Source organism: Myotis myotis, unplaced genomic scaffold, assembly GCF_014108235.1.
Source record: "Myotis myotis isolate mMyoMyo1 unplaced genomic scaffold, mMyoMyo1.p scaffold_m19_p_4, whole genome shotgun sequence".
Taxonomy (NCBI): domain Eukaryota; kingdom Metazoa; phylum Chordata; class Mammalia; order Chiroptera; family Vespertilionidae; genus Myotis; species Myotis myotis.
Window position 1 is genome coordinate 85,082,735 of NW_023416346.1, and position 22,139 is coordinate 85,104,873.

A 22,139-nucleotide genomic window follows, 5' to 3' on the forward strand; every position below is an offset into this window, starting at 1 on the left:
TACCAGTCACCAGAAGATGACAATTGTCTTATGGCTTGTCACCCAACCCCCATCTGCCCCACACCATCATCCTCTGAACCAGGCCTAACTACTACCACTCTCAGGGATGGCATATGTACCAAGGTCAGGTGATCTGGCCACCTCTTAGCACCTTAAAAATCTTTCAGCTGCCAGCATTCAAGAACTGGGAATGAAGAGATACTCAACTTTATTTCTGTCTCTGTTACACCATCAACAAGCTTGCATCAGTGCTGATTGTATGCACTGGGGCTTCAAAAAGGGGAACTATAGTAGAGAGGGTAGAAAATGCTTAAGAACTGGGGGCTCCTAAGGGAAAATGCTCTGGGCAGTGGAAGAGTCTGAGTGCTAGGCTTACTGCAAAGGCCTGAAGCCAAATCCAGGGCAAAACAGAAAAAGGCCACACTAGGGTCTGGGTGGCTATGACAGAGTGGTCATGAGCTACATACAGCATAGAGCTTGCTCTAGAACCCAACAAAATGGACCATGTGGGGGTGTCAGAGGAGGCTGGGGTACTCTTTAACCTGGGCTATTCTTGAGGTAGGAAATCCCCCTGCCCCCAGTGTGGCATGAATGGCAGAAATTGGATGCAGAATACCAGGTCAGTGAGGGGCCTGTGTATTTTTGTCCAGGCCAGGCACACAGGACTCTGGGTAGGGTTGTCCTGGAGGATCATAGCCTCTGACACGGAGGCCAGAAGGTTTCTTCTTATGCAGAAAGCACACAGGTCTTCCCAGGAGTGCATGTAAGCGAGAGGACACACGTGTGCAATATACACGCCAGTTTCGTATACACCCACCAAGGAGGGTGTGGGCAACTAACCCTTGCCTGCAGCCCCCACAGTCTGTCAGAGCCAAAGAGAGTATAGAGATGCTGCCACCTGCCCATCCAGTCCAATTTCAAACTTCCATCTCAGAATCCTCTGATCTAAAGATGGTCTCCAGGGTGTGGCCACCTAATGTCTCTCTCCCACCTCATTGGACTCTGAGAAAGCCAGAGTTTTTCTAGCTGGATCTCTGGTCAGTTTTCTGGTGTTCAGATTAGACCAAAATCCCTGGAGACCAAGGGGTCCCTTTACAACTTCCATTTGAAACAAGTGTCTCTCTCTTCTGAGGACTCCTAGACACCTTACCCTCTCTGTCCTCATCCCATGTCCTCTCCTCTTCTCTTCTCCAGCCAATAGCCATCCTCAAGAACCATTCAACCTACAGTCAGGTATCCTGCCATCTTTCAGTTTTATGCCCCAGTTTCTCTCAATAGTTCCCAACACTTTCCTTCTACCCCCGTAGAATGACCTCTCGGCCTCTGTCCACACTTGTGCCAAGTTTCCCATGTTCAGTTCTTCCAAGATCACAGTCTCTTTGCCCTGCCAATTACTGCTGCCACAGTCTTCCCTCTATCCTCTCTATCCTTAGCAAATTAGAGGGGGAAGATTCCTCTCCACATGGGGACAGAGGAGTCCCAAGTTATCTTCATTTCTACTGTCAGCTCCTTTTGTTATGGGACCTAACTTAGTGCAAGAAAGCCTGATCAAAGGTGTTAAAGGCCTGGGTGATACCCCAGCTCTATCACTGCCTGGCTGTGTAGAGTTGGGCAGTCACTTCCCCTCTTTCAGCTCCCTACTTTTCCAGCTGTCACATGTTGGGATTGGACCCAAGCATTTGTCAAAGTCCTTCTAGCTCTGAGCTGATCTCAGTCTATCTTTGTACAGAGGATGTGCTAGCCCTTCCTTTGGCCCCACAGTGACTGTTACCGACACTGGTGCCTCACTGTGACTCTGACCACCCTGGACCTTGGGACAAGCCCAAGCCACATCAGAAGCCTAAGGCCCAAAGGAGCCTCTGCAGTTCCAGATTCCTGGCCCCCACCCTCCTGTGCACCCCTTCCTTACCTTGCTCCTCTTTGTGAGCTCCTCCCTCTATCTGTTCCCTCCCTTGACCTCTCACCCCGCAACATACTCCCTTCCAGCCACTTCCCCCTCCCCCACAAATGTTGGGCCCTGCTCAGGGATACATGGGTTCCTCTTCTTCTCTTTCTGATGTTTCACCAGCCAGAAATTCCTTTGGAAACAGAGCCTGGAAAGCCTCCTGTCCTTGGGAAGTGCTGGCCCCTACCCTGGCAGCCCAGCTGCCAAGCTCAGGCCTGTAGCAGGTGTGTGTGTCAAGTTTCTGGCCCTGGAGATTTATAACCTGTAGCAGAAGGGAGGCACAGCCTTCGGAAGTGTTTCTTCTGTCCTCAATCAAAGGCCTGTGGCCAGGGACTCCATGGGAGCAAATAAGTGCAGAGGAAGCAACAGGCCCCACTCATCTGTCTCCCTGTCCACCAGCCACCCTGTCTTTCTGCCTCACCCTTGGTGGGCACCTGTCTCCCTCTGGCTGGCCCCACTCTCTTGCTTGCTTCTTCTCCATGTGGCAGCTCTGTTGCTTTGGTGGTTTTTTTAAAATTTTTTTTTCCATGCTTCCCCTCTCAGGGTCCCACCCTTTCTACCATCAAAATGTCTCCTATCCATCCCCACTGTTTCTCCTCATGCCTCCTTCCTAAGCAGCTGCTCCTCCCTACCTGTCCTTGCTATTGATAATATTGATATCACCAGAGTAGCCTTCCTAAAATGCAAATCCAATTGTATCACTCCCCTATTAAAAACCCTTGGAGGGCTCCCCACTACCTGAAGTGTCAGTCCTAACTAAGTAACTTGGTACTCAGGGCTCCAGCCTTATTTCCTGGTACCATCTCTCAGACTTTGAAGTCATGGAGTCTACAATGAAGCCATGAAGGACTCGCTTTGTTCCCCAAAAAAGGGATCATTGCTGGATGCTCCACAGGTACCCCAGACTCCTCATATCCTGAACCAAATTGTCCACTGACCCAGCTGCTCCCCCTCCACAGTGTCCTGCTTCCCCTCCACTGTGTTCTGCTTCCCCTCCACAGTGTCCTGCCTCCTCACTCTCCCTCATAACTGGCATCTATTTTGGGACCAATTCCTGTCACTCCATTATCTCTGCCATTTCTTGACATTTCCCACTGCAGCCACCACAGCACTGAACAGGTTAATCTCTTGCCTGACAATTACCATATTCTCTCCCTACAGCCCCAGTGAGATTTCAAAGCAGCGTCTGATACAGTTCTGGCCCTCCTTGAAGCCTGCCATCCACGGGACCCATTGCTTCCCCAGTCTTTGCCTTGCTGAGCTCCTTGCCTTCTTTGAACGTGATTGTCAATGTCCTAGTCTCTGCTCATTGCTCCTATTATTATTTCCACCTTGCATGACCTCCCACCTCTCTGCCTGTTCAAGTTCCCTGCAAGGATCTTGGAAAATGCTGCTTCCTCTAGGAAGTCTTTCTGGAGCCTCATTGTTGGAAATACCTGTCTTTCCTCTAAAGCTTTGCTGAGCTTTTGGGCCAGGTTTGGTAGTGTAACAGTTAAGAGCACAGGCCCTAGAGTCAGCTACCCTGGTATTTAGCCTCAGGTCTGACACATCCTAGTTCCTAGAACAATGTCCATAACCTCTTAGAGCCTTAGTTTCTTCACCTGTAAAATGGAGATAAATAGTTATGTGAGGAGAAATGATTAATCTGTGTGCAGTGCTAAGGGAAGTGCCTGCCAGAGGGTAAGTGTTGTCATGGTGTTATTATTGCTATTATTAATAATATGATCTGCCAGGCCCTCATGGGAGGAACCAAGTCAGACCCCTTTGGTCTTCCATATTGGAGTTGCTCAGAGACATTTGCTGACTGAACTAAGGTGACCCCATTCCCCCCACCACCACCACCTCAGGATCCCGAAGGAAGGAGTGAGGCTGGGAGACACACGAAATGTCCTCCCCTCCTTGATGTTAGTGTGGCCTGGGGAACAGGACAGCCTGCTGCAGCTCCCAAGCCTCCCTCCCATCTCTCCTATGAGGCCACTGTGCAGCTGAATGTCCCTGAGCATAGGGGCAATGGAGACAAATTGGAGGGAATTCAGAGGAGTGAAGTCCCCGAGCCCTTGGGAAAGGGCAGGCCCAGCAAAGGAGGGAGATGAAAGCAGTTCCATGTGTGTGGCTTGGCTGAAGGACAGAGCTGGGTGTGGTGGGAGACACGATAACTGGAGACAGGGATTCCAGCAGTGCAAACAAGCTGGAGAGGGCTCCGTGGTGGGGTTGCTCTGCTGAGGCAAGTGGGCTCTTGAAATGCAAGCTTGGAGTTTTATGGAGCCCCAGGCAGGCCAGCAAGTCCCCCCACCCCCCGGTCCTACTGGCCTGGACAGAGGACCCTTTGAACTGGTTCTCAGGGCTGGCAGTTCTGCTCGGCTATGCAGTCCTAGTCCTGGGAGAGAGGCCATTTACCCATAGCTGGCTGAGGGTGGGCCTGGAGTGAGCTCAGCTGAGGGTCTGAGGTCCAAGTCCTTGGCTCTCCCTGCCAGTCCTTACAGCCCCATTTTGAGGATGTTGTACAGTACCTGCCAGCTCACCACAGTGCTGTGGGCTATGGGCCCTCCTTCTCCCTTACCACTCCCCCCTTTGACTTAAAGCTATTGTTTTTGGACCACTGACCTCTGTCCCTCCCCTCCCCGGCACTAAGGGGCATCTCAGGGTCATGAAGAGGCCAGGAGAAAATATTGGAAGTCGCCTCTCCATCCTCCCCTCAGATCTGGGCTGCATCGTCCTTGCGCCAAGATAAATAAAGCAACAAGGGAGAGGCCTCTGTAAGCTCAATGTTGATGACTAAGCGGCCGGGCTGTGGGGGTGGTGGGTTGAGTGTCAGTCTACCCAAGGCTGCCTACAACCCTCCTCCCAAAGTAATATGGCAGAAGGGCAGCCAGGCCACGTGCCCGGGAGTCAGTGGTATGAACAAAGCAGATTGCCCCTCCAGTGCCCTCTTCCCTGGGACAGGGTTTCCTCAAGGGTGCTGAGTCTGAGAGCTCTGGAGGGAGAGCAAGGGAGCCTGGGAGAAGAGAGGAGTCTGGAGATAGAGGAGAGGCAGGAGGCTTTCCCTACTAGACCCCCAGTTCCCCGACCGCCCCGCGATGCTGGTGTCTGGTCTGCCCAGGACCCAGGTCCACTTCTTGAGGTTAGAGAGTCTGAGATCCCTTACAGTAGGGAACCTGGAGGACCAAAGGACCAGACGCCCCCCCCCCCCCAAGTGAGGGTTCCCTGGGGCCTCTGCTGGCCACCTTCCACCCTGACCCCTGAGGGATCTCAAACTGCACCTTTGAGGTGGTAGTGAGGCAGAAAGAGCATGAATCCTAGAGAGTTGAGTTCAAATCCCACTTCTGTGCTGTATTATTGAGTCCTGGGCAAGCCCCTTTCTTTACTTTACAATTAAAACCTGACTTTCCCATCATGAAATGGAGAACACAATGACCACCTTACAGGACTGTAGGCAGGAATCAATGGGATAATGATGTGCAAGGGCCTGACCCATGGTAGGTGAGAACTGCTTTTCCTTCTCCTTCCCCGCCCCCCCCCCCCCCCCCCCCCCCCCCCCGCACTGGAAGTGGCCCTCAGGCCACTGTTTGGGGCATGAAACTGCAATGCTCAGGAGGGAGAAGCTCTTGGCCCACTGTGACTCCTGGGTTGACCCCAAGGAGTCCCTTCGGTTTCTCTAATCCCAAGGTCATACTGTGACTATGGGGATACTAAGGGCCTTTCTGGATTGCCCTCACTGACTCTCCAGGCACAGGAGTGTTGCACAAAGGAGGTTTCCCCCAAGCAAACCCTCAGGCCCTGGGCTGTCCCTTGTTTACAGCCATCTCTGACATCTCAGCCTCGAGTGGCCCTCCCTGCAGTGTTGAGCAGGCCTCTCTGCCAGATCTCTGAGTTTTGACCTTGCCTGCGGAACTCTTTCTTTGAGTTCCACATTGTCAGGGACTTTCTTTGTCTTTTGGACTATCCCACTACCTCTACCCTGTTCAAAGCCAAGAACCCACTCCTGGGCCTGCTTTGTCACCTGCTTCATTTAGGAAGTCTTTGGAGCAAGGGCTGACCTGCAAAGGTCCACCCATATGGTAAGGGCAAATAAAAGAGCCTGGGATGAAGGCCAGGAAATCTCAGTTGTAGTTTCAATTCCTTGGCTCAGTCTTTATATGGTCTCCATAAGCCACTTCCTCTTTGAACCTCTGTTTTTCCATCTATAAAATGGAAGTCCCAATTTTTGCACTAATTGAGCTAAGTTCTATGGCAGTGGAGGACACACAGAACATGCAGAGACCCCAATCACAATTTTTGTTACTCAGCTGTTTCCATTTTGTTAGATGCTAAGATCGCCAGCTCCTTACAGTTCACTGTTTCACCTCAGTTCTTTATGAGAAAAATTGTTCTACTGGTTTCCAATCTTTATTGTTTGGAAATCTTTTGTGTCTAGCCCAAATCCTTCCTGCTGCAATTCCAATTCAGGTCTACATACCTTAGACACCTCCTAGCCTGCTTTCTCTTTCCTCTTCCCCTCAACTTTTGCCCTTGACTCAGAGGGTAAGAGTAGGGTTGAGGACAAAGGCTTCCCTTGTACCTTGCCAGAGTGAACAGACCATGGGGGTAGCATCACTCTTCCAGAAGCTCTTCATCTGTTGACACACCATCAGCCTCACCCGTATCTCACTCTGGTCCACACCGTCCTGGTTGGAATACTTGTGGTCTCTCACTGTGCATTGGAACTAGGGTGCCCGCCTTGACTTTAATCTCTCCTGGCAGCTACATGGCATCGATAAGCCCCAAGTTTATGGCAGAGGGAAAATGAAACCCACATTACCCTGCCAGGGACCAGCCCCCACCCAGAAGAGCCAAGGATGTCCTCCAACAGGTATCAATAGTCTCCAGCTATCACCTCAAGGCATCTGGAGGTGGAGTGGAGTGGTGCTCCTTGGACGTCCTCCTCCCTGAAGGCATAGCAGCCCCTCCCAGCCCCCCAGGCCCTGCCTCTCTCAGCCAGGAGGGCTTCCCCAGCATTTGTAATGGGAGCAGCTCCCTCCTGAGTTTGAGGTTAAAGGGGACGTCTTCTCCAGGAATCTGTAGCCAAATTGCTGAGCTGTTCACAGTGACCTGGAGATGATGTTTGGAAATCTGATTTGTGATAACATAATGTTCCTTTTAAGTAGTGCTGGCTGGAGAGGAAAGGAGGAAAAAACGACCAAGAAAAACAACCTTATTGAGGTTTAAAAGGGGACGCTGTCGTGGCCGCCTCCTTAATCTCCCAAATCATTTTCCTCTCTTTCCCCTCCTCCTCCTGCCCCAGACCTGCTTTTGTTTATAACAATCTCTTGGAAAGAAGATTGAAAGTGAAATCTGTTTCCTTGCTTAAATATATATATATAGAAGAAAGCCCTCTCTCCCCATCCCTCTCCTGCCCCTTGTCTGAGCGCTGTGGGTAATTGGAGGGCTGCCTGTTCTGAGCTAGTCGGTCAGCATGGGCTCTCCAGTGCCCACATATCACCCCATCACAGAAGGATCATTAAGGCAGGAAAATAGTCTAGGGATGAGATGGGAAAACTAGAGGAGGGCCGCCACTTATTAACAGACTCCAGGCACTGTTTATGTAGTGGCTGGTGACCAGAAGTTTACTATCTCTAGAGGGGACAAAGTTAGACACAAGGCAGGACTTACACTTTCTCTGTTCAACATACTGTTCGCTTGGCCCAGTAGTGAAAAGAATTGAGATATTTTAGCTGCATCCCTAGATGAATTAGTGACCCTAATCCCTGCACCTCTCTGGGCTAGGGAGGGACTATTTTGTGACAGAGGGAGGGTTAAGATGAAACATCTATGTCTCAGCAGGAGAAGATAGGGTAGCAGTCAAGGGAGTGTCCCATGAAGAGGAGATGCTTGTGTGGAAAGATGAACCCAGTTGGTGGAGTATCTAGGAAGGGACCAGCACACCTAGTAGATGCCACCATGGCTATTGTCTCACCAGCACTGCCCCCACCCCACCCCAACACACACATGTGCTCACCACTTCCCTTATCTGCTCTACCAGGGCATGAGTCTGACATCTCAGGTGGCACCTCATGCACTACCCATTGTCTGGTCCTCACCCTAGCGTTCCAATGCTCCTGTCCCAGCGTAAAGTCAGCCAACATGCCTAGCAAGGCAGGACAGGGCAGGCTGAAAGGAGAAGACAGTGCCAAAAGCCTGCCATGCAGCCAGCATGGCTGCCTGCCAGCCCAGGATGTATTCCTCAGTCCCAGCATCTCAGGAACACCCACTTCCCCAGGCCCTGGTGCTGGGACCCCTGCTTGCCAGGAGCTGTGCTTCAAGAGAAGGAACAGAAAGGGCTTTTTGGTATTCTTTTCAGGGGCCCTTGTTCCCCTACCCACCCACTCTATCCAGGGCATGTTATTACTATCAGAAATATCAGACGTTTCAACTCAAATTAAAATCAGGTTAAATGTCTCCACTGCAGAAATTCCACATGGTTCCAGATGGAGAGGAGGGACTCCCTCTCAGCCTTCTGCCTTCTCTCCCTCCCTCCCCAAGAGTGGAACAAAAGCATCAATTTATAGTATGCTTTCAGACCATTCAATCCAACCCTCTCAGCTTACATAGGGGGAAACTGAGGCCTAGAATGAAGAATAGGCTTGCTTAAATTTACTCAGCAAGTTAGCGGCAGAACTAGGACAAGGATCCAGGTGTCTTGATATCCATCCCACAGTGTTTTTTTCACAGTGTGCAATTGCAATCCTGTTAGACCTACAATTTCCCTTGACCTCCCAAGCTTCAAGATTGCCACCAGAGATGTCCTCCTGGGACAAAAGCAGGAGGCAGCTTCTCATTAATCCTGGCCTTTAAAAGTGCTTGACACACAGGCCATATAATCATGAGCTAATCCCAACCCTTCTCTGGGTCTCAGTTTCCTCATCTGTAAAATCAGAAATGCAGGAGACCATTGCTTTCATCTACTCAAATCCATTCCTTCTTTTCTAATAACAACACCCAAATTTTCCTGGGAAACCACTCCTCCCACACTGTCAGTCCATGTGAGTCAGTTTCAAGGATTGCCAGATGACATAGGCCAAGCAGAACATTCCATCACACTGAACCAAGTGATTGGTTTATGCAGAGTTATGTGACCCCAGCTGGGCCAATACAAATCTTCCCTGGGACTTCTGGTAAACATAAGGAAAGAGACACTTGGGATTGATCAGCCAGATGATATAAGCCTAGCAATTCAGGAGCCCTGTTAGAAGAGTCTGCCTAGAGAATGATGCCTACAGAGAGAAATGGGCATCCAAAAGATAGACTGGCTTTCTTTGAGCCTGAGATCTAATATTGACCTAACAGGCCACACTGGTACTTCTCATTTTTGTGAATTAACATTATACCCTTTTGGCTTAAACCATTTTTAGTTGGATTCCTTCCATGTGCAACCAAAAGGAGCCTCACTAACGTAAGAGAGATTGGAGATATCCTATATTACCAATGGTAGGATTAGGAGAGACCTTAAGGGGTTGCCCAGTAGACACTTAGAAAAATATAATGAATGAATAAAGAAGTCTGGGATAACCATGCCCTTCATGGGCTAGAATAAAACCTCAGCCATTTTGTCAGCTGTATTCCTCCAGCCCCTTGCCTGAAGTAAACAATGTGTAGGCTTTTCAGTCAGACAGACCTGGCTCTGAACACTGGTTTCCTCATTTCCCATTTATATAATCTAGGGCATGTTTGCTGTCTAAGCCTCCAGTTTAACCTAAGCAGATGTCAAAGAGCTGATAGGTCTAATCCAAGGATCATGGAATACGGCACCATAACAAGATAAGACAAGAACATTAAGACAGCAGACATTTACAGGGCCATTTGCTAAAGGCAAAGGGACTGGCAAATAGCCTTACAGGCAGCTGGGGCAGGGGTTGGCAGGGATACCACATAGGGTTGTGGTGCACAATTCCACTGGTGCCATTCACATAGTCTATGATGAGAACGGAACACCCTAGAGCAATGTACTCCATAATTTGTACAAACTTACACAGTACCCCCAGGGTTGTGGAACATTGAAATTGGTACCCATGCTTTGTTCACTGAAGGCATATTCCGTTTTCTCTTTGTATCATTAAAAACATGGAACTGAAAGAATGTTACCATGAAGTTATGGTTGGACATATAGTGCAATTAGTGCCCTGTTGTGACCAAGGGACCAGGAATACCAAAATATTGGCCCAGACCAAAACCAGCTCTCTCCACAAGGGTTCCCAGGAGACATATATCCATAAAAGACAAAGGCAAAGGAAAGCAAAGTAGCACTTTATTTTTAGCTGGGCTTTAGGCCTCAAAACTCAGTGCAAGCTCTGATACACTGGGCAAGATTGCACAACCTAGCCTGGAGTCCTGAGGGATCTCTTATCACAAGGCCAAACCTGAATCTAAGATCTTAGCTCACTCCTATTGGCTTCATGGAAGAAAAAAGTAAACACATGTAATGGCTGATTAAAAGCTATCTACACTAGAATATTGCATCATCCACATGGGCAAAAGAGAAAGAGGAGCAATCCACACTCTTACCCTGATACATGATGCATATTGACTTGACCCACTTATTAGTCCAATTATATTCCTGATATTGACCAATTTTCCTGGTGGGGGCAGGGTATCAAAGAAATAAATGGTAGAAGGATGATTCTCTAAGACTAATATCAACTCGCCTGTAGATATTAGTGAGATCTGGGTTAAGAAATGGGCATGAGGAGAGTAAAATGGTGGACTGAGTATACCTAATAGAATCTTTCTCATATCCTGCATCTCTAGAAATGATAAATACTATATATTTTTAAAAATGCATTACCATTCTGGAATACACTTGGTGCCCAATACCAAGAGACCATGAGGAGGGTGAAATAAAGGTATTTTCTAACATTCCAGTGCTTCAAAATGTTATCAGTGCTTCAAATGCTTCAAATTCTCTGAAATAACCAACACTGCACTAAGGAACACAATAAATTTGAGCACAAGAAGTGTGATGAAAATAGCAATGAACAAGAAACGAGCTAGTCAGTAAAAGAAGGTATCAACACAAGCAGTGATTGGGGTGGCAGCATGGACATGGGATGTCAAAGAGGGAGCAGAGCTAAGAAAATGCATACCAAGCTTCTTGCCTTGTTTAGAGGGAGAATAGAGATCAGATTAGTGCTAAATGTTGACAGACTGAGAATGTGTATGTTTTAGTATGTGTATTAATAATGCACAGGTAAACCTTAGCAGCTTAGAAATATAATATAAACTTTTAAAACTATTGATAAGATATATGTAAAACAAAAATAACATGAAAAAGGTTGAAAATAAACAGATTGAAAAATATACTCAACTGCCAATAAAAAGAATATGAGTGTAGCAATATCAACGTCAGACAAAACAGAATTCAGAGCAAAAGCATTACAAAAACAAGATATTGCACCCTAGTTGGTTTGGCTCAGTGGATAGAACATTGGACTGTGGACTGAAGGGTCCCAGGTTGGATTCTGGTCAACAGCACATGCCTGGATTGCGGGTTGGGGGCGTGTAGGAGGTAGCTGCTCAATGATTTTTCTCTCATCATTGATGTTTCTATCTCTCCCTCTCCCTTCCTCTCAGAAATCAATAAAAATATTTAACTTTTTTTAATTAATAAAAGGCATTTCATTGATAATAGGCCATCACAAAGTTATAACTGTAAGCCTTTATAAGATAGGTTTAAAATAGAGATCAGCAAATTAATAATTGTAATGTAAAAACAGACCTTTTACAGAAATTGCCACAACAGGTATTAATTGTTACATCAGGTTAGTAACTTACTAATATAGTAAATAAATAAGGACATATAGGATTTAAATAATACAATTAGCAAATTAGAACATGTGCATTTTTGTACTTATATACAGGAAATGCAGACATTTTTCAAATGCACATTCAATACTTGCAAAAATGTATGCTGTATTAAGCCACAAGAGAAATCCAAACAAATTCCAAATAATAAATAAAATAGAGCTACGTATTAACCACAAGGATAAAAAATTACATTTTTCCAACAAAACAATTGTTTGGAATCTATACCATTGGAAATAAGAGGTGAAAAAATACTTCTAGTCAAAGATAAAATCTGATTGGAAATCGCAAACTAATGCAAGATAAAAAAACAATAAGATCTCTATATATCAAAACCATCAGGATATAGCCAAAGTAGTACTCAGAGGAAAATATGTGGCCTTAACTGCAATTATTAAAAAACAAGAAATATTGAAGATTACGTTAAGCTTTTTTGTTTGTGCATTTGTTTTGTTTTTCAGAGAAATGTTTTTTTAAATATATTGTATTGATTTTTTACTGAGAGAAAGGGAGAGGGATAGAGAGTTAGAAACATTGATGAAAGAGAAACATCAATCAGCTTCCTCCTGCACATGCCCTACTGGGGATGTGCCCACAACCAAGGTACATGCCCTTGACTGAAATTGAACCTGGGACCCGTGAGTCTGCAGGCCGATGCTCTATTCACTGAGCCAAACCAGTTAGGGCATCAGAGAAATGTTTTAATGATATTTTAACATTTTTATCTGGATTACAAACACATATGCACCTGCACACTTTAATCATAATAATAAAAGGCTAATATGCAAATGGTTGTCACACCATGATGCTGTAATGACCAATCAGCAGGCATCTGAGGCTGCGTGGCACCAGGCCAGGGTGGGTGACCTCAGGCCGTGGCCCCACCCAGCGGGGCTTGATGGAGGACCTGAGGCTGTACCCCCCCTCCAGTGGGGCTTGACAGGGGACCAGAGGCTGTGCCCCCTGCCTGGAGCCAGGCTGGGGGACCTAAGCCTGTGCCCTCTGACCTGGCGGATCTTGACAGTTGTGGGGCTGGCTGGGTCTGAGTCTTGCCCAATGAGGGTGGGGCCGGCCAGGTCTGGGTCTCAGTCTCAGGTGATTTCTAAGCACATGTGGGTGGGCGGGGACTTGACTCTGGGTCCTGTGGTGTGCCCCACACTCTGACAGGAGGGAGATTTTCATACACATTTTACTAATTTTCTTTCATCTCTGACACTTCTATTATAGAGAAAGGGCAAATAGCAATATTAAAATATTTCCTCTAATTAATTCCCTTTTGATGTGCATGAATTTCATGCAACCAAGCCACTCGTACCTTAATAAAAACCCAAAAGCAATACAAAGCCTTGAATAATTGCAGCCACTGCCATGTACATTTTTTTTACTTTTCTCATCTCAAAATTGTATTTTTAATTATGTATAGATAATAATACATGTTTAGGGAAAACACACATAAACTAAACAAAAGTAAAAGGAAGTAATTAATAAAGATAAAAGCAGAAATCAATGAAAGAAAATACAATAAAAACTTGATTCTTTTCTAGAGGACCAATGAAATAGATAAATGTTCTTGCTGGAGAGAGAGAGAGAGAGGGAGAGAGAGAAGCCCTGATTGGTGTGGCTCAGTTGGTTGAATATTGTCCCATGCACTGAAAGGATTTCCAGACAGAGCACATACCCTGGTTGTGGTTTTGATCTCTGGTAGGGGTGTGTATGGGAGGCAACTGATAGATGTTTCTCTCTCTCTCTCTCCCTCCCTCTCTCCCTTCCTATCACTCTAAAATCAATAAATATATTTTAAAAAAAGAAAAAGAGAAAGAAGACATAAATAATAATAGGAATAAACTTCAACTCCAGAGATTATTTTATTTTACAAATAAATTTGAAAACCTAGAACTTATTTTCTAAGAAAAAATAAATTACCAAAACTGTCCAAGACATAGTATGAAACTGGTTAGACCAATTACCAAAGAAGGACTTGGCAGGAAAGGGTAGTCAGAGACCTACCAGTAAAAGTTGTGGTAGACAGCTTCTAAAATGGTCCACAAAAAGCCTTACCTCCTTGTATTCACCCCATGGTTAATCTCCTCTCCTTTGGTGTGGGCTGGACCTTGTGACTTGCTTCTAGTGAATAAAATAAGGCAAAAGTGACGGTGTCATTTCCAAGATTAGGTTACAAAAATACTAGGTTACTTCTATATTTCTAGTGCTCTCTGGTTCTTCCTTGCTTGCCTTGAAGCAAGTTGCTATGTTGTGAGCTGCCCTATGGAGAGGTTCACATGTCAAGGAACTGAGAGGGGCCTCTGGCCAACATCCAGAGAGGAACTGAGGTCCTTAATTCAACAACCCACAAGTAACTGAATCCTACCAACAGCCACATGAGTGAGCTTGGAAGTAGATCTTCCGTAAGTACCGTTTTGAGATGACTACAGCCTCATTCAACACCTTAACTGCAGGTTGTGAGAGACCCTGAACCAGAGGTCTCTAGCTAAGCCATGCTGGTTTCTTCATCTACAGAAGCTGTAAAATAATATATGTCTATTGTTTTAAGCCACTACATTTTGAGGTAATTTGTTATACAGAAATATAAATAATGAATACAAATAAAGACAACAGGCCCAGAAGACTTGCTTTATTATATAAACTACTAGAGGCCCGGTGCACACTTGCGCAGTGGGGTCTCTTGACCTGGCCTGTGGGAATTGAGCCAAAACTGGCTCTCTGACCTCCCCAGAGGGGTCCTGGATTGCAAGAGGGCTGTTATCTGGTGACACATCCCAGAATTGGGCTCCCCCCTCTCTGAATTTGGGCGTGTCATCCAAGAACCACAGCTGCCAAGTCACCGCAGCTCGGCAGCTCCTGCATTGAGCGTCTGCCTCCTGGTGGTAAGTGCGCGTCATAGCTACCGGTCAGAAGTTCTAAAGGTTGGATGAATATATATATATATATATATATATATATATATATATATATATATATATATATATTTCTGACCGCAGAAAAATATAAACAACAATCCAACTCACTCTGGGAAGTTAGCATAACCCTGAAACTGAAGGTGGGCAAAAACAGAATATGTAAAGAATATTGCAAATTAGTCACACCAATGAAAAAGCCATAAATAAACATTTAGAAAACAAAATTTAATAGCACATTAAGTGAATCATAACCGCATAGAATTTACCTTCAGCAAAGGAATAATTTTAAAAAGTAATACTTATTATATACTAAGATCTGTTTCAGGTTTTATATATTAATATTCTGTATAACAGCCTCATGAGGTAGCTCCTACTGTTTAGAAAACTGTGGAGGGTAGAATTTATGTAAATCCACAGGTAGTAAGTGGTGGAAGAGCTGGGAATTGAACTCATCTTGCTATGCTGATTAATATTAGAAAAATCGTCCAGCCAGTGTAGCTCTATGGTGGAGCATTGGCCCATGAGCCAAGTGGTCACTGTTTCAGTTCCTAGTCAGGGCACATGCCCAGGTTGCGGGCTTGATCCCCAGTAGGGGGCATGATGGAGGCAGCCAATTGATGTTGATCACTGTTTCAATCTCTCTCTCTACCTTTCCCTCTTTCTCTAAAAATCAATTATATATATATATATAGATATAGATATAGATATAGATATAGATATAGATATAGATATAGATATAGATATAGATATAGATATAGATATACACACTGAGTGGCCAGATTATTATGACTGGCCAGATTATTATGACCACCCCATCAGTACTTCGTTGGGCCACCTTTTGCCTTCAATACTGCTGCGATTCTTCTTGGCATTGACTCCATGAGATGTTGAAAGGTGATGCAAGGAATCTGACACCATGCCTGATGAATAGCACTGTCCAGTTCTGTGAGATTTGATGGTTGTGGAACCAGCTGCCTGATGGCTCTTTTAACTTCGTCCCACAAATGCTCAATTGGATTGAGATCTGGTGATTGTGGGGGCCACCTTAACAAGGTAAAGTCTCCCTCATGTTCTTGAAACCACTTCTGCACAATATGAGCACCGTGGCATGGTGCATTGTCTTGTTGGAAGAAGCAATCTCCATTGGGATACACCATCAACATGATAGGATGAACTTGATCAGCAATGATACTTAGGTATGTTGTGCTATTCAGATGTTTATAATGGTCTGGCCATCTAGCAACTTCAGCACAAAATTATAGCTAATTTGCTTACAAAAGTCAGGTGGTCATAATAATCTGGCCACTCAATATATATATGAAAAATGTATCAAGTAATTCACTATATTGTCATATGAAAGGGTAATAATTATACCATTATTTTAAGAGATACTTTTTTAAAAGTTATGAAATTGAATATTCATTTCTTATTTATTTTTTGTTTAAAAGTATTATTTTTCCTGTTTTTTCTAAAATTTATCTTTTATTGTTCACAATATTAGAGCTGTCCCCCATTTATATCTCTTTTCCCCCCTCCACCCGGGCCCCAACCCCACCTCAGATTTTCAGTGCATTGTTGTGTCCATGGGCTATGCATATCCTAATATATAAAAGCCCAGGGTTGTAACGACGGATCACCACTGTAGGCTGACCAACCCGGAAGTCCTTCAGTCAGCACTGGGTTGTCATAGTGACCCAGCACTGACTGCCCCACTGAAGGCTGGTGACCCAGCACTGACTGTCCAGGGGGCTGAGACCCAGAGAGAGAGGCAGGGTCTGATCTGCAGCCTCAGTGGCAGCTGTTGTTCAGTACTTGCCTTTCTCTTTTTCTCCCTCCTTCTTTTTGATCTAAGCCTGGCCTTTCTTTCTCTCCTGGCTGCCTCAGGAGCTGCTGTTCAGCCTCACCTCTCTAATCAGGCAAGGAGATAGTCCCAGAGATGCTGACTGGCATAGGAACCGACCAATCAAAACCAAATGTGGGTGCTGTGAAGAACCAATGGATCCCCAGTTAGAGAGGGTAAAGGCTTGGCTGAGGGAACCCCCCCTCCATGCACAAATTTTGTGTACCAGGCCTCCAGTATGTATATAAAATCTTTTTTTTATTGATGACTACATGATTTTATTCTTTTTTTTTATTGCTTAAAGTATTACAAAGAGTATTATATACATCTCCTTTTTCCCCCCTGCCCTTGACAATCCCCTGGCCTCCCCTAACCCCCAGTGTCTTATGTCCATTGGTTATGCTTATATGCATGCATACAAGTCCTTTGGTTGATCTCTTACCCACCCCCCTCCTGCCCTCCCACCTTCCCCGGCCTTCCTGCTGTAGTTTGACAGTCTGTTCGAGGCAGCTCTGCCCCTGTATCTATTTTTGTTCATAAGTTTATAATGGTCTTTATTATCCAGAAATGAGTGAGATCATGTGGTATTTTTCCTTCATTGACTGGCTTATTTCACTTAGCATAATGCTCTCCAGTTCCATCCATGGTGTTGCAAATGGTAAGAGTTCCTTCTTTTTTATAGCAGCATAGTATTCCATCGTGTAGATGTACCACAGTTTTCTAATCCATTCATCTACAGATGGGCACTTAGGCTGTTTCCAGATCCTAGCTATGGTGAATTGTGCTGCTATGAACATAGGGGTGCATATATATATCCTTTCTGACTGGTTTCTTGGGATATATTCCTAGAAGTGGGATCACAGGGTCAAATGGGAGTTCCATTTGTAGTTTTTTGAGGAAACTCCATACTGTCTTCCATAGTGGCTGCACCAGTCTGCATTCCCACCAGCAGTGCACAAGTGTTCCTTTTTCTCCACATCCTCTCCAGCACTTGTCGTTTGTTGATTTGTTGATGATAGCCAGTCTGACAGGTTTGAAATGGTACCTCATTGTTGTTTTGATTTGCATCTCTCAGATGATTAGTGACTTTGAGCATGTTTTCATATGTCTCTTGGCTTTCTGAATGTCCTCTTTAGAAAGGTGTCTATTTAGATACTTTGCCCATTTTTTGATTGGATTGTTTATCTTCCTTTTGTTAAGTTGTATGAGTTCCCTATAAATTTTGGAGATTAGGCCCTTATCAGATATGACATTGGCAAATATGTTTTCCCATGCAGTGGGTTTTCTTGTTGTTTTGTTGATGGTTTCTTTTGCTGCGCAGAAACTTTTTATTTTGATGTAGTCCCATTTTGTTTATTTTCTCTTTAGTTTCCAATGCCCTAGGAAGCTGTATCGGTGAAGAAATTGCTTCGGCATATGTCTGAGATTTTGTTGCCTTTGGATTCTTCTAGTATTTGTATGGTTTCCCATCGTATATTTAAGTCCTTTATCCATTTTGAGTTTATTTTTGTGTATGGTGTAAGTTGGTGGTCTAGTTTCATTTTCTTGCATGTATCTGTCCAATTTTCCCAACACCATTTATTGAAGAGACTATCTTGACTCCATTGTATGTTCTTGCCTCCTTTGTCCAATATTAATTGAGCGTATTGGTTGGGGCTGATTTCTGGGCTCTCTATTCTATTCCATTGATTTATATGTCTGTTCCTGTGCCAGTACCAGGCAGTTTTGAGAACAGTGGCTTTGTAGTACATCTTGATATCTGGTATTGAGATCCCACCTACTTTGTTCTTTCTCAGGATCGCTGCAGCTATTCGGGGTCGTTTTTTATTCCAGATGAATTTTTGGAGAGTAAGTTCTAGGTTTGTGAAATATGCCATTGGTATTTTAATGGGAAGTGCATTGAATTTATAGATTGCTTTGGGCAGTATGGACATTTTAATGATGTTGATTCTACCAATCCAAGAACATGGTATGTTCTTCCATCTCTTTATGTCTTCCTCTATCTCTTTTTTCAATGTCCTGTAGTTTTCTGAGTAGAGGTCTTTTACCTCTTTAGTTAAGTTTATTCCTAGGTAGCTTAATTTTTTTGGTGCGATGGTAAATGGGATTGCTTTTTTAGTCTCTCTTTTTGCACATTCACTTGGTGTATAGAAATGCCATAGATTTCTTGGCGTTAATTTTGTATCCTGCTACATTGCCGAATACTTTTATTAAGTCTAATAGTTTATTGATGGAGTCTTTAGGGTTTTTTAAGTATAATATCATGTCATCTGCAAATAAGGACAGTTTTACTTCTTCTTTTCCAATTTGGATGCCTTTTATTCCTTCTTCTTGCCTAATTGCAATGGCTAATACTTCCAGTACTATGTCGAACAGGAGTGGTGAGAGTGGGCATCCCTGTCTTGTTCCTGTTCTTAGGGCAAATGGTGTTAGTTTTTGTCCATTGAGTATGATGTTGGTTGTGGGTTTGTCATATATGGCTTTTATTATGTTGAGGTATGATCCTTCAATTCCCACCTTGCTGAGAGTTTTTATCAAAAATGGGTGTTGAATTTTGTCAAACGCTTTTTCTGCGTCAATTTATATGAGTATGTGGTTTTTTTCTTTCAATTTGTTTATGTGATGTATCACGTTTATTGATTTGCAGATATTGTACCATCCTTGCATCCCTGGGATAAATCCTACTTGGTCGTGGTGTATGATTTTTCTTTTTCTTTTTTTTTTTTATATATATATATATTTTTTTTATTAGTTAAGGTATTACAAATGTGTCCTCATCCCTCCCATTAACCCCCAACCTCCCCCCCCACACACACTCATGCTCCCATCCCCCTGTTGTCCATGTCCATTGGTATGGCTTATATACATGTATACAAGTCCTTCGGTTGATCTCTTCCCCTTACCCCCGCCCTCCCCTACTTTCCTTCTGGGGATTGATAGCCTGATTGCTGTTTCTCAGTCTTTGAGTCTGTCCCTTTTCATCAGTCTATGTTGTTCTCTATAATCCACAAATGAGTGAGATCATGTGGTATTTATCTTTCTCTGACTGGCTTATTTCACTTAGCATAATGCTCTCCAGTTCCATCCATGCTGTTGCAAAAGGCAAGAGTTCCTTTTTTTTTACCGCAGCATAGTATTCCATTGTGTATATGTACCACAGTTTTCTAATCCACTCATCTGCTGATGGGCACTTAGGCTGTTTCCAAATCTTAGCTATGGTGAATTGTGCTGCTATGAACATAGGGGTGCATATATCCTATGATTTTTCTGATGTACTGCTGGATCCGATTTGCTAAGATTTTGTTGAGGATTTTGGCATCTATATTCATGAGGGATATTGGCCTGTAATTCTCTTTCAATGTGCTGTCTTTCCCTGGTTTTGGTATTAGGGTGATGCTGGCTTCATAGAATGAGCTTGGAAGTGTTCCTTCCTCTTGGATTTTTTGTAGTACTCTGAGGAGGGTAGGTTTTAGTTCTTCCTTGAATGTTTGGTAAAACTCCCCTGTGAAGCCGTCTGGTCCTGGGCTTTTGTTTGCTGGAAGCTTTTTGATGACTGCTTCAATTTCTTCCATAGTTCTTGGCCTATTGAGATTTTTAGATTCTTCCTGATTAAGTTTTGGAATGTTGTATTTTCCTAGGAATATGTCCATTTCCTCCAGGTTGTCTAGTTTGTTGGAGTAGAGTTGTCCATAGTATTTTTTAACAATCATTTGTATTTCTGTGGGATCTGTTGTTATTTCGCCTCTATCATTTCTGATTTTGTTGATTTGGGTCCTTTCTCTTTGCTTCTTGGTGAGCCTAGCTAGAGGTTTGTCAATCTTGTTTATCCTTTCAAAGAACCAGCTCTTTGTTTCATTGATTTTCTGTATTTTTTTTTTGTTCTCTATGTCATTTATTTCTGCTCTAATTTTTATTATTTCCTTCCTTCTGCTCACTCTGGGCTTTTCTTGTTGCTCTCTTTCTAATTCTTTGAGCTGTAGATTTAGATGATTTACTACCATTTTTTCTTGTTTGTTGAGATAGGCCTGTAGAGCTATAAACTTCCCTCTCAGGACTGCTTTCATTGTGTCCCAAAGGTTTTGGATTGTTGTGTTTTCATTGTCATTAGTTTCCAGGATGTTTTTAATTTCTTGTTTGATCTCATTGGTAACCCAATCAATATTAATAATGTGCTATTCAGCTTCCAAGTGTTTGAGTATTTTGAGTTGTTTTTGTTGTAGTTTATTTCTAATATTATGGCCTTGTGGTCTGAGAAGATGCTTGGTATGATTTCAATCTTCTTGAATTTGGGGAGATTTTGTTTGTGACCCAATATGTGGTCTATTTTTGAAGATGTCCCATGAGCACTTGAGAAGAACGTGTATTTTGTGGCTTTGGGGTGAAGTGTTCTGAAGATGTCAATTATGCCCATCTGATCTAGTGAGTCATTTAGGATTGCTGTTTCTTTGCTGAGATTTTGCCTAGCCGATTTATCCAGGGATGTAAGTGGTGTATTAAAGTCCCCTACTATGATTGCATTGTTGTCGATCTCTCCCCCGATATCTTCCAGGAGTTTTCTTATGTATGTGGGTGCTCCTGCATTGGGTGCATATATGTTTATCAGGGTTATATCCTCTTGTTGTATTGATCCCTTTAGTATTATGAAGGGGCCTTCCTTATCTCTTGTTATGGCCTTCACTTTGAGGTCTATTTTGTCTGATATAAGTATTGCTACCCCAGCTTTTTTCTCATTTCCATTTGCCTGAAAGATATTTTTCCATCCCTCCACTTTCAGTCTGTGTGAGTCCCTTCTAATGAGGTGGGTCTCTTGTAGACAGCAAATATATGGGTCATGTTTTTTTTTTATCCATTCAGCCACTCAATGTCTTTTGATTGGACCATTTAGTCCATTTACATTTAAAGTTATTATTGAAAGGTTCTTGTTCGTAGCCATTTCTATTTTTTTTTTGTGTGGCTGTTTTCTTTCTGGGCTTTTTAGTTCTTTTTACACCAGTTCCTTTAGCATTTCTTGCATTGCTGGTTTGGTGGTGATAAACTCCCTTAGCCTTTTTTTGTCTGTGAAACTTCTTATTTCCCCTTCAATTTTGAATGATAGCCTTGCTGGATAGAGTATTCTTGGATTCAGTCCTTTGCTTTCCATCACTTTGTAAATTTCTGTCCATTCTTTTCTGGCCTGATGTGTTTCTGTTGAGAAATCATTTGATAATCTGATGGGGGATCCTTTGTAGGTAACTCTCTGTTTCTCTCTTGCAGCCTTTAAGATTCTGTCTTTTTTTTTTTTTTTTTATAAGTTGAGATTTTCTTTTTTTTTTTGTTAGAATTTTTTTTTTTAATTTATTGCTTAAAAGATTCTGTCTTTGTCTTGTACATTTGCCATAATTATTATGACGTGTCTTTGTGTGGGTCTTTTGGGGTTCATCTTGCCTGGGACTCTCTGTACTTGTGTAACTTTTTTCTTCCCCATATCTGGGAAGTTTTCTGACATTATTTCTTCAAATAGATTTTCTAATCCTTGCTGCTCTTCTTGTCCTTCTTGCAGCCCTATTATGCGTATGTTACTTCGTTTCATCTTGTCCCGAAGCTCCCTTAGGCTCTCCTCCTG